Source organism: Molossus molossus, unplaced genomic scaffold (assembly GCF_014108415.1).
Source record: "Molossus molossus isolate mMolMol1 unplaced genomic scaffold, mMolMol1.p scaffold_m16_p_20, whole genome shotgun sequence".
In the NCBI taxonomy this organism is placed as follows: domain Eukaryota; kingdom Metazoa; phylum Chordata; class Mammalia; order Chiroptera; family Molossidae; genus Molossus; species Molossus molossus.
In genome coordinates this window covers 12,420,133-12,431,009 of record NW_023425356.1, presented here as the reverse complement: position 1 = coordinate 12,431,009, position 10,877 = coordinate 12,420,133, and the positions used below count along the sequence as shown (strand labels likewise).

Below are 10,877 nucleotides of genomic sequence, written 5' to 3'. Positions count from 1 at the left end.
TAAAAAAATTGAATTATTAACATTTTACTGTCAATCTTTATTTTATACCATTCCAATTTTAAATGCAAATATAAGGTCATTTAGTTCATATGCAGAATCACCAAAGTTACATAATTTATATTTCATAGTTTGTATATCTATGTGCCTTTTGTTCTTACCAGAATAGTGGAAATACCCAAAACGAACTCAGCAGTTACTTTACTTCTTGATACGGATATGTGCGCATCCTACCAACACTGTCTCCTTACAGCTCGCTGATTGACTGAAAGACCGAAAGGAAGAGGAACTGTGGTTGTCTAGTCCTTGCCTTCCTTTCTATGTCATCACTATGTTTATGTGGCTGACTCATACAAGAAGTAACAGGAATAAGAAAAGAAATGGTAAGGTTCCTTGGTCACTCATGTTTCTCAGAACTCTATTGTCTTCCTGATGGTTTAAAGAGAAAGTGTTCCCTCCCTTAGGGCGGTCGCGCAGGTAGCGGCTGCGAGTAACCGGACACTGAGCGTCATGTACTACAAGTTTAGTGGCTTCACGCAGAAATTGGTGGGAGCATGGGCTTCCCATGCCTATAGCCCGCAGGGATTAAAGCCTGTGGTTTCCACAGAAGCACCACCCATCATATTTGCCACACCAACTAAACTGACTTCCGATTATACTGCATATAATTATGCTGGGAAAAACAAAGTTCCAGGGCTGCAGAAGTTTTTCCAGAAATCTGATGGTGTGCCCGTCCACCTGAAGCAAGGCCTGCCTGACCAGATGCTCTACCGACCACCATGGCACTAACGGTGGGAGGGATCACCTACTGCCTGATCGCCCTCTACATGGCTTCACAGCTCAGACGCAAATGAGTTTGGCTGCAAAGGACTGGTTTGCTTTTTGGCATAAACCCTTTGAATTTGTGTTTCTTAAAAAAAAAAAAAAATTTTTTTTTAATGTGAGTGGCCTACTTAACATTTTGTAAGAAAAAAAACGAAAAGATAAGACAATATTTTAGTTTGTTGATGAAATGCACATGGCTTGTCAGAGCTCATTGACAGTTAAAACTTGTTTAAAGAAATGCTGCTGCTCTTCGAGTCTGGGCTGTTGGTTTTCCTGCAGGTTCTGGATGAAGGTTGCACACAGGCGTGTTCACCGCAGCCTGTGCTGAGGTCCTTGGGGACTCAAGGTGGCCTTTTTGAGCACGGGGTACAGAAGCCTTTCTGGATTTTGATATGTCTGAGGAAGGAAGACAAAAGCCAAGGCCAGGTGCATGAAATGGGAAGTTTGAGTTAGCAGTCACCTTGGGGATTTTTCCATCTTGCCGTAAAATGTTAATAGAAATTATTTGCAGCATACCTCTTTCCACTGGACAGTTTGTTTCAAAAAGTTATTTGCCTCATCTCAGATCTTTAGTGAAATTTTATGTGTAATTATTATGTATTTATTCTACTACGGGAACAGAACACCTGCTTAGTGTTGCATTTTAGACCGATGTCTGTTTTATGGATGAAGCTGTGACAAAAGTCTCCTTTACCTTTTAAAAATGTTGAAGTTTTTAAGTTATGATTTATTTTGATTGTGGAATAAATACATGAATGAAAAATAAATAAATAAATAAATAAATAAAGAGAAAGTGTTGTGGTGTAGCCTCTATGGTCTGTGAGTGTTCTGCCACCCCTTACTCAGTCTCAGATGGGACAACATGCATTCCTCCCACACATGTGTGCCATGCTCATTGGGCATCATGAAAGCCACATGTGAATGGTGCCCAAGGAACAACAAGCATGCAGATTCATGCATCTCTTCAGCTCATGTACATAATCCATTGTCCCACTGGATTTCACAAAAAAGTTCAAAGACAAAATTATTAAGAATTTCGAGAAGATTGCATTGAAACATGTAGGCAGGGTGTAGAGAAACCAGAAGAGAGAACACATTATTCTGGGCTGGAAACAGCAGAACACTCAGCCCCTTGGGTTGAGGGGACTAGCACCCCAAAAAGAGAGGATGATGTTGAAAGGGCTGCCTTGAAAGAAGCGGAGACCTTTGGTTGAGGGGCACAGCCAATTCCAGGCAACCCCACAGGGAAGGAACTGGTGAAATAAGTACCCCAACCTCTCTTCCCTTCCTCCCTTCCAGTTCCTAATGGGGCCCCCCATTGCCAAATCCATAGAGGTCAGCCTCCCAGTGCAGAGAGTAGGGTGGAAAGGGGCAGATAGTGAATCTGGGGGAAAACAGAGCATATCCCTGGGCCAACGAGCAGGACCCCAGCTGGGACCATTTATTTTTATTTATTTTTTATTTATATATTTTTTTTTATCCTCACCCGAGGACATTTTTCCATTTTTGTTCAGATAGAGCGGGAGGGAGAGAGAGAGAGAGAGAAACATCGATGTGAAGGGACACATCGAGTGGCTGCCACCCGCACGACCAACCAGGGCTGGGGACAAACTGCAATCGAGGTACGTGCCCTTAGCGGGAACCGAACCCGGGTCTCTCTGTACCGCAGGCTGACGCTCCAACCGCTGAGCCAAACCGGCCAGGGCCAGCTGGGACCATTTAGACTCTTTCTCCTTAGAACCTGAATTTTGAGTGAATCAACACATGGATGGAAGGTGATGGGAGCTGATTCACTTTAAGTGCTATGTTATGACAAAACTATTAGTTCTTTTTATTTTTTTCTTTATTGATTTGAGAGAGAGAGGAAGGGAGAGGGAGAGAGAGAAACATCCATGAGAAAGAACATATATTGGCTGCCTCCTGCATGCCCCCCACTGGGGACCTGGGCCACAACCTGGGCATGTGCCCTGATCGGAAAACAAACTGGACCTCTTGGTAAATGGGTGTCAATACTCAACCATCCAGTCACACTGGCTAAACAAAACTATTAGTTCTTTTTTTTTTTTTATCCTCACCCGAGGACATTTTTATATATATTTTTCAGATAGAATAGGAGGGAGAGAGAGGGAGAAACATCAATGTGAAAGGGACACATCAAGTGGCTGCCTCCCACAAGACCCAACCAGGGCTAGGGACAAACTGCAGCTGAGGTACATGCCCCTAGCAGGAATCGAACCCGGGTCTCTCTGGACTAGAGGCTGATGCTCTAACCTCTGAACCAAACTGGCCAGGGCAAAACTATTAGTTCTTGCAATTGCCTTAGTCCCTTCCTTTCCAAGACTTGGTTATTCAATTGTTGCTACTAGGCTATAGGATGCCCCATACTCTTCCATTAAATTCTCCTTTTGCTTTAGTTACCAAGAGTTCATTTTTGTTGCTTGATATAAACTCCTAAACATGGGAGGAAGGGAAGAAGCCCTCACACTGGCAGCTGGGTGGGTTTTGTGGATTTAATGTGGCAGAGCCAGGAAGCAGTGAGACCAACTAGGAGGCTACTTCAGTAGTTATGTGAGGGATGATAAGGGTTGAAACCAGGAACAAGAGAAAGTGATCTGGTAAGTATCTAAGCCAGTCTCTGCCACAAGTTCCTACTTTACATAACACCTTGTCAGACCATGTGGTGAACAGTGAAAGGCCTAATTTTAGGTTTGCAAAATGTGGTCACCATATGTTTGACTTCCAGTCATGGGCCAGGCATGGTGAAATTTGGGGGAGAGACAAAAGGATGAGTAAGATGTCCCAGGAGCCTGAGTCGGAGCCCTTAGCCTTTCTTGGGCCATCCCAGCTTCACCCACCTGTGTGAACTGTCAATATGCTCCTCTCATTCTCTATTTTGTCCTGCTCTCTCAAGGGAAGGAGGGGCAAGAAAGGAAAACACTTCATCTAATCAATCAGTCCACTCCCCAGTTTCCACTCATAAGCAGCAGTCTTCCTTTTGGCCCCTATAGAAATCCTTCTGTGAATGTCTGTTTCTGGTGGGGCGGGTTGAGAGAGCGTGAAAGGGAGAGAAAGTGCGGGCGCGCGCACACACGCGCACACACACACACACACACACACACACACACACACAGCTTGCTGGCTCTACAGGTCCCCATTCCACTTTTCTCTCTTCTCTACCTCCCACCAACTATTCCGCCTCCTTTTTTCCTAAATGCATTTGGGATCATGAAATAAGAACGAGAAAGCTGCCCTGGCCAGTTTGACTCAGCGGTTAGAGTGTTGGCCCTCGAACCAAAGAGTCTCAGGTTTGATTCCCATCAAGAGCACATACCTTGGTTGCTGGTTCGGTCCCCAGCCCTGGTCGGGTTGTGCAGGAGGCAGCCGATGGATGCATCTCTCTCAGGTTGATCTTTCTTTCTCTCCCTCCCTCCCACTCTATCTGAAGATAAATGGAAAAATATCCTCAGGTGAGAATTTTTTTTTAAATGAGAAAGCTATAAATGGCGCCCTGGCTGGTTTGGTTCAGCGGTTAGAGCATCCGCCTGCAGTCCAGAGAGACCCGGGTTCGGTTCCCGCTAGGGGCACGTAGCTTGGTTGCAGTTTGTCCCCAACCCTGGTTGGTCATGCTGGTGGCAGCCACTCAATGTGTCCCTTTCACATCGATGTTTCTCCCTCTCCCTTCCACTCTATCTGAACAAAAAAAAAGGAAAAATGTCCTCGGGTGAGGATAAAAAAAAACTATAAATGGCAAGGACCCAAAGCTAATTTGTTTAAATATGCTAATGAGCATGTGCTGAAATGTATTATTTTTGCATACATTACTTTGAAATGCAAATTACAAGAGCTGTCAGTAGCTATCCCTAATCTCCTGGGGTTTAAAGGACAAAGGGGAGAAAATCACTTGAAAATTCATTTGCCAGCTCTTTTCTAGCACAGAAAGCTCTGCGATTCCCCAGGGCTGTCTCCTCCTGCTCCCACTAAACAATGAAGTCCTAGAGTCCTCTTCACACATAAGAGAACGTGGTACTTACACTGGCAGTTGTCTTGCAGATTACTACCAGCCTGATGTCAGAATGGAAACACAGTTGCCATGTTTTTGTTCTATTTTCCTCTCTACAATGAGAAGGTAAGGCGGATAAGACCCACCCCCAGCCCCACCCCCACCCTTGCCTGACACAGATGATCCCTTTATCTCTCAGGTGCAAACCACCCCCCCACCTGGCTTTTGTAATGTAATTCCCATGCATCCCCCAAAGCCTGAACTGCAGTGGAACTAGAAGGCCCCCAAAGGCCCGGAGGCTTATCATGTATAAAAGGCGGCTGAGACCCAGGCTCCGTGCTCAGCCTTTGGAGGTGACTCTGCTGAGACAGCACCAGTGCGCTTTAAACAGGCCTTTTCTAACCTCCGAGTGCGTGCAGTCTGTCTCTTCCCGCCGACCGAACTTCTGCCACAACAGTAACACCAACCAGGACACCAAACAAAAAGAAATCAGGGAGTCAGAGAGACAAAGCTGATTAGAATTCCTAAGTTCAGAGCCCAGGCTAACTCACAGCCTATAGCTTCTGCTCCTGCCCTTACGGTCACTGGTTCGACCTTGTAGCTCACAGAGATATTGGTGGTCTGACATCCCTCTGTTGTGTACTTTCTGGGGAGTCTGACACCTGGTTAAAAAAAACCTACGTGTGATTTTTCAGGCTAGACCTTAGGCCAGCGATTTTCAACCCGTGTGCTGCAAGAATTTTTACAACATGCAATACCTGATTATTTAGTCAGCGGCACTGACCTCTTTTTCCTTAGATTGTCAGTGTGGCTCAGTTAGTTGGATCACCATCCTGTACACCAAAAGGTCACAAGTTTGATTCCAGGTCAGGGCACATCCCTGATTGGGGCGCACACGGGAGGCAGCCGATCAATGTTTCTCACATCGCTGTTTCTCCCTTTCTCTCAAATCAGTTTTTTAAACAAATGACAACAGCGAACACAACAATAGCTATCTGGTGTGAATGAATTAAAATTATACCTCTTTTTTTGTCAGATTGGCAAAAATACATTTGTTACTAGTTTATGAGTGCCATGAGATGGAATTTGCTGCCTTAGGCAATTACTGAACCACTCTTCTTACTAGTCCATTCATATTTCCTACTTCATTATGATTCAGCCTCAGTAGGATGTATATTTATAGGAATTTATCAATTTCTTCTAGATTGCCCAATTTGTTGGCATATAAGTGTTCATAGTCTTTTATGATCCTTTAATCAGCTACTCTCTCTGACCTTTAACTCAGCTGAGCTTCTAATACCTTCTCTTGCAGTTTTCATAGTCATTAGAGTAGGAGATACCTAAGGTCAAAAGTACTGTTTCTTGATAATAACAGGTAACATTTTTTAGCATTTGCTGTATGCCATACACAATGCTATACGCTTTACATGCATTGTCTTGGCTAACACTCATGAGAATTCCCTTTATTATATTACTGGTGGGTTTTTTTCTTTTTTTATCTTAAAGGAAGGGAGGGAAATAGAGAACCACTGACATGAGAGAAAAATATCAATTGGTTGCCTCTTGCACGCACTCTGATCGGGAAGCGAACCCCAAACCTGGGCATGTGCCCTGATCAGGAATCAATCCTATCACCATTTGGTATGCGGGACAACACTCCAGCCAACCAAGCCACACCAGCCAGGGCCCTCTGTTATTGATAATTATGTGCCAGATACACTCATTCCCTTTCTTTTCTTTTTTTTTTAATTTTCCTTTATTGATTTTAGAGAGAGAGAGGGAGGGAGAGGGAGAGAAAGATAGAAACATAAATGAGAGAGAACGTTGATTGGCTGCCTCCTGCATGCCCCCCACTGGGGATCGGGACCACAACCTGGGCATGTGCCCTGACTGGGAATCAGTGACCTCTTGGTGCATGGGTCGACGCTCAACCGCTAAGCCACACCAGCCGGGCTCATTCCCTTTCTTAAGATGGGAAAATTGTGGTTTAAAAACATTAACTGACTTGCCCAAGGTCACACATCTAGTAAGTGACAATGCGAGAGCTGAAACTCAGATCTGTGCCAACTTTCTGACTGGGCTCCCAGGCACCTCTACGTGTAGACCTGGCAGTTTCTGAGTCCCTGGCATGCAGCAGGGGCTCAGTAAATGTTTCACATGTGGATAACTCGTCTCCTGCTCCTGCCCTAACTGCTCCGTCCTATGTCTATCATTAAGGCAGACGTTTCTGTTAGTGGCTCCAAGCCCACTTCTACTCAACGTGGCCAACGCTGAATTTAACTTCTCATCCAACTAAATGTCCCTCTTTCTTGATGGTTCCATTCTCCTCATAATACCACCATTTTCCAGTCCTCAAACTAACAATCCTACAGTCAGTCTGTACATATCATTCCCCACCCCCCAGCCCCATACCTATCCAGCATCGTCTGATGGCTTTTCTCTTTGAAGTGATTCTTAGGTTCCCATCTTCTTCACTCTCGGACACCACTCTGACCTTGGCTCGCCGCACCTGAGCTCGTGACCAATCTAGCCTCCAGCCTCAGAGCCCGTCCCTGCCTTCCTGGATCCTTAACCCCACGCACCCCCAAATTCATAGTCTGATGGTGGGCCCACAGAAGTACATTTTATGATGAAATAACATACTTGTTTAGGCTTGGGTTAGATTGGAGTTGGGTTCCCTGTTCTGTTTGTTTGGGGAAAGGAGACTGGTAGTTTCATGTCATCGTAAATAAAACATAAATGCATGCCCTCCAGAGCTTGTCATGCTACAGACTGCCCAGTGCCCTCCCAGATCAGCGTTCGGCCTTTCACCTCTGACCTCCCACCATTTGCTCCAAGAATCCAGTTCCTAGTGTTAAACAAACAAAAACCCCTGCTGTGCCTGTAGTTTATGGTTATTATATTTATTATAGTTGTTATTAATGGCAAGTTTTCTAGGCACAAGAAATTGCATAGAATAAATATTTCTATGGCTTATTAGTAATCGAAAATTATAAACATACTGTAATAGAAAATTATAAACATACTGTAAGAATCACGTTTGCTGCTACAGGGACTACAAAAACAAAGATTTTTTTTGTTGTTTATCCAAATCAGCAACAATTTTTCTACCTCTTTAATTGCCTGTGATAATTGTTTTGTGAGCACTTTTACACCCTTAGCAATATCAACACTCTTTTTTTTCTCTATCCTCCCCTGAGGACATTTTTTCATTTTTTGTTCAGATAAAGTGGGAGGGAGAGAGAGAGAGAAACATCGACATGAAAGGGACACATCGAGTGGCTGCCACCCGCACGACCAACCAGGGCTGGGAACAAACTGCAACCAAGTTACATGCCCTTAGCGGGAACCGAACCCGGGTCTCTCTGGACCGCAGGCCGACGCTCTAACCACTGAGCAAACCGGCCAGGGCAAACAACGATTTTGAAAGGTACTATTGGCTTATTGGATCAGGAATTATTAGACAGTTAGATTTGGGGAAGTGGGTAGTAACTATCCTCCTGTCCTTAAAATAATCCTACCTCCCAGCCCAGGGGATCCCTATTAGCTTTGGAGCCAGGACAAAAGGGGAAAGTGAGTGAAGGTCTGTGAGCGAGGATCCAGAGAAGAAAGCAGGTCTGTGCACCTCTGGGCCCTACAACCAGTGGCCTCCACCAGCCTGAAGTCTTTTCTTTTCTATCCCAAGATCAGAAGACAGGCATTTATTTATTTATTTTTTATCCTCACCCGAGGACATTTTTACATTTTCTGTTCAGACAGAGCACGAGGGAGGGAGAGGAAGAGAGAGAGAGAGAGAAACATCGACGTGAAAGGGACACATCTAATGGATGCCACCTGCACGACCCAACCAAGGCCGGGGACAAACTGCAACTGAGGCACATGCCCTCAGCGGGAGCCGAACCCGGGTCTCTCTGGACTGCAGGTCAATGCTCTAACCGCCGAGCCAAACCGGCCATGGCAGAAGACAGGCATTTAAAAGATTATATCTGGCCTTGGTCACTTTGGCTCAGTGGTTGGAGCATCAGTCCGCAGACCAGAGAGACCCGGGTTCAGTTACTGCTAAAGGCACTGAACTCGGTTGCAGTTTGTCCTCGGCCCCGGCTGGGGTCGTGTGGGTGGCAGCCAGTCGATATGTCCCTCTCACATCAATGTTTCTCTCTCTCTCTTCCTCCCTCTCTCCCTCCTGCTCTATCTGAAGATAAATGCAAAAGTGTCCTCAGTTGAGGATAAAAATAAAATAAAAGATTATATCTGCTGCCCAGCTGGTGTAGTTCAGTGGTTGAACATCGAGAGGTTGTTCAACCATCAAGAGGTTGCCAGTTGGATTTCCAGTCAGGGCATATCCTCAGTGGGGGGCATGCAGGAGGTGGCCAGTCAATGTTCTCTCTCATCGATGTTTCTATCTCTCCTTTTCCCTTCCTCTCTAAGTCAATAAAAAAAATTTTTTTTTTAAAGATCATATTGTAAAGGACAAACACATGACCTTGCCCCCTGGATTTTAAGGGAATGACAAGAACTAGCTGCTAATAGATAATCACTGCATTATATAGATAACCATTGCTTTGTGTACACTGCATTAACAGCTAACTGCAAATATCTGCTCTGTACATGCTTGCTTGCTCTCATACCCTTAACCCAAATTCCTTAACAGGGGCTAAGACAACTATATAAGCCACCCACCCCCTGAGCTCGGGGCTGCTCTCTCCTCTGAGTAGGATGGGACAGTTGCCGCGCGGCTAATAAAGCTCTTGATTTGAACCCAGTTCGGAGTCTGAGTCTGTTCTGTCTCATTGGTCTACAACAATATCTGTCAAGATATATGAAGACTTTGCAGACCATTATGAAAGTTTACACAAATCTGATTATCTCCCCCAGTGAACCAAATTACAGTAAGTTTTTCCAACAAGATTAGTGTCAAATAGATTTGCTGAATTTACTGCCAGCAGCCGTGGCCAGTGACTGGGAAAGAGCAGAATAAACAGAGACTTCTGTCCCTTTCTTAGTCCTTGCCTTCATTCTCCTTTCCCTTTCCCCCTTTCCGAAACTTCTAGATCTTCAAAGGCGAAAGCCTGGAAGTCAGCGTGCAGTTCATTCAGTGATCTTCATCCACTAGGGCAGGGCTCATCCGGTCCCTACCACATCCTGCCCTGTCCTCCCCTCCCACCAAAAAGTAAACAGCCCTTCATGATCTCAGCAGCTTTGTCTCACTTTCCTGCAGTTTCTGCCTCCCCCACCCCCGCCCCCAGGGGGAGTTTATAATCGAACCAAAGGTTGAAGCTGAGATGAAAGTGGTTTTTCCTCCCAGAGGTCTGGGCGTGGGTTGGGTGTGAACTGGTCAGTAATTGGGTGCTGCCTGAGGAGGGCCTCCCTCCACCATTACCCAACTCAGAAATGTAATCAAGATCTAAATCTAAACCCATCCTCTGTGGGAGTCACCCAGCCAGCATTTTCTTTGGCATCAGATTTCTAAATCTCTCTTTAATGTACCAGAACTGGACTTGTCACTAGTTATAACTGGCAATCCTGCCACCTTGCCAAGTGGTGTCACCTGCCTTCATCAGCTGCAACCTCAGCACAGCCCAGCTGGAGAGGGATTGTTCCCTCCCTTTCAGAGAAGATGAAGATGAAGCTCAAATGACAGAGCCAGGCTGGAACCCCAGCCTGATGAGATCTCAGTGGACCCTGCCCACTTGCCCTGGGCACTCACCTCCACATATCCAAGGCTGCCACTTAGGACATCTGCATGTCTGGCTAACCAGCCCTCAGCAAATGACAAGGGGTAGGGCATGAGCCCCAAGCATCCTCGCCTCAGCTGAAATGAATACACGTGGCACATGAACACCTCCTGAAGTTCCCCAGCAGGCAGGACGCCGGTTGCCCACAGTGGTAACTGGCTCACCGGGTGACAGGCACTCATGGGAGGACAATGGAGAGAATGTAGCATTTGAATTCAGGACACCGGGCATGAGACAGTGGAAAATACTCAGGAAAAACTGAGCTCATAATCCATTTATTCAATCTTGTGAAATTGTTTGCTTTTAGGTTTATTACCCTA

The 10,877-nt window shown here is 45.6% G+C and overlaps 1 pseudogene; it reads left to right on the top strand.

Annotated features, from left to right (window-relative positions):
• Positions 1-462: 462 nt before the first annotated feature.
• Positions 463-851, top strand: LOC118637852 (annotated as a pseudogene).
• The last annotated feature ends 10,026 nt before the right edge of the window (positions 852-10,877 follow it).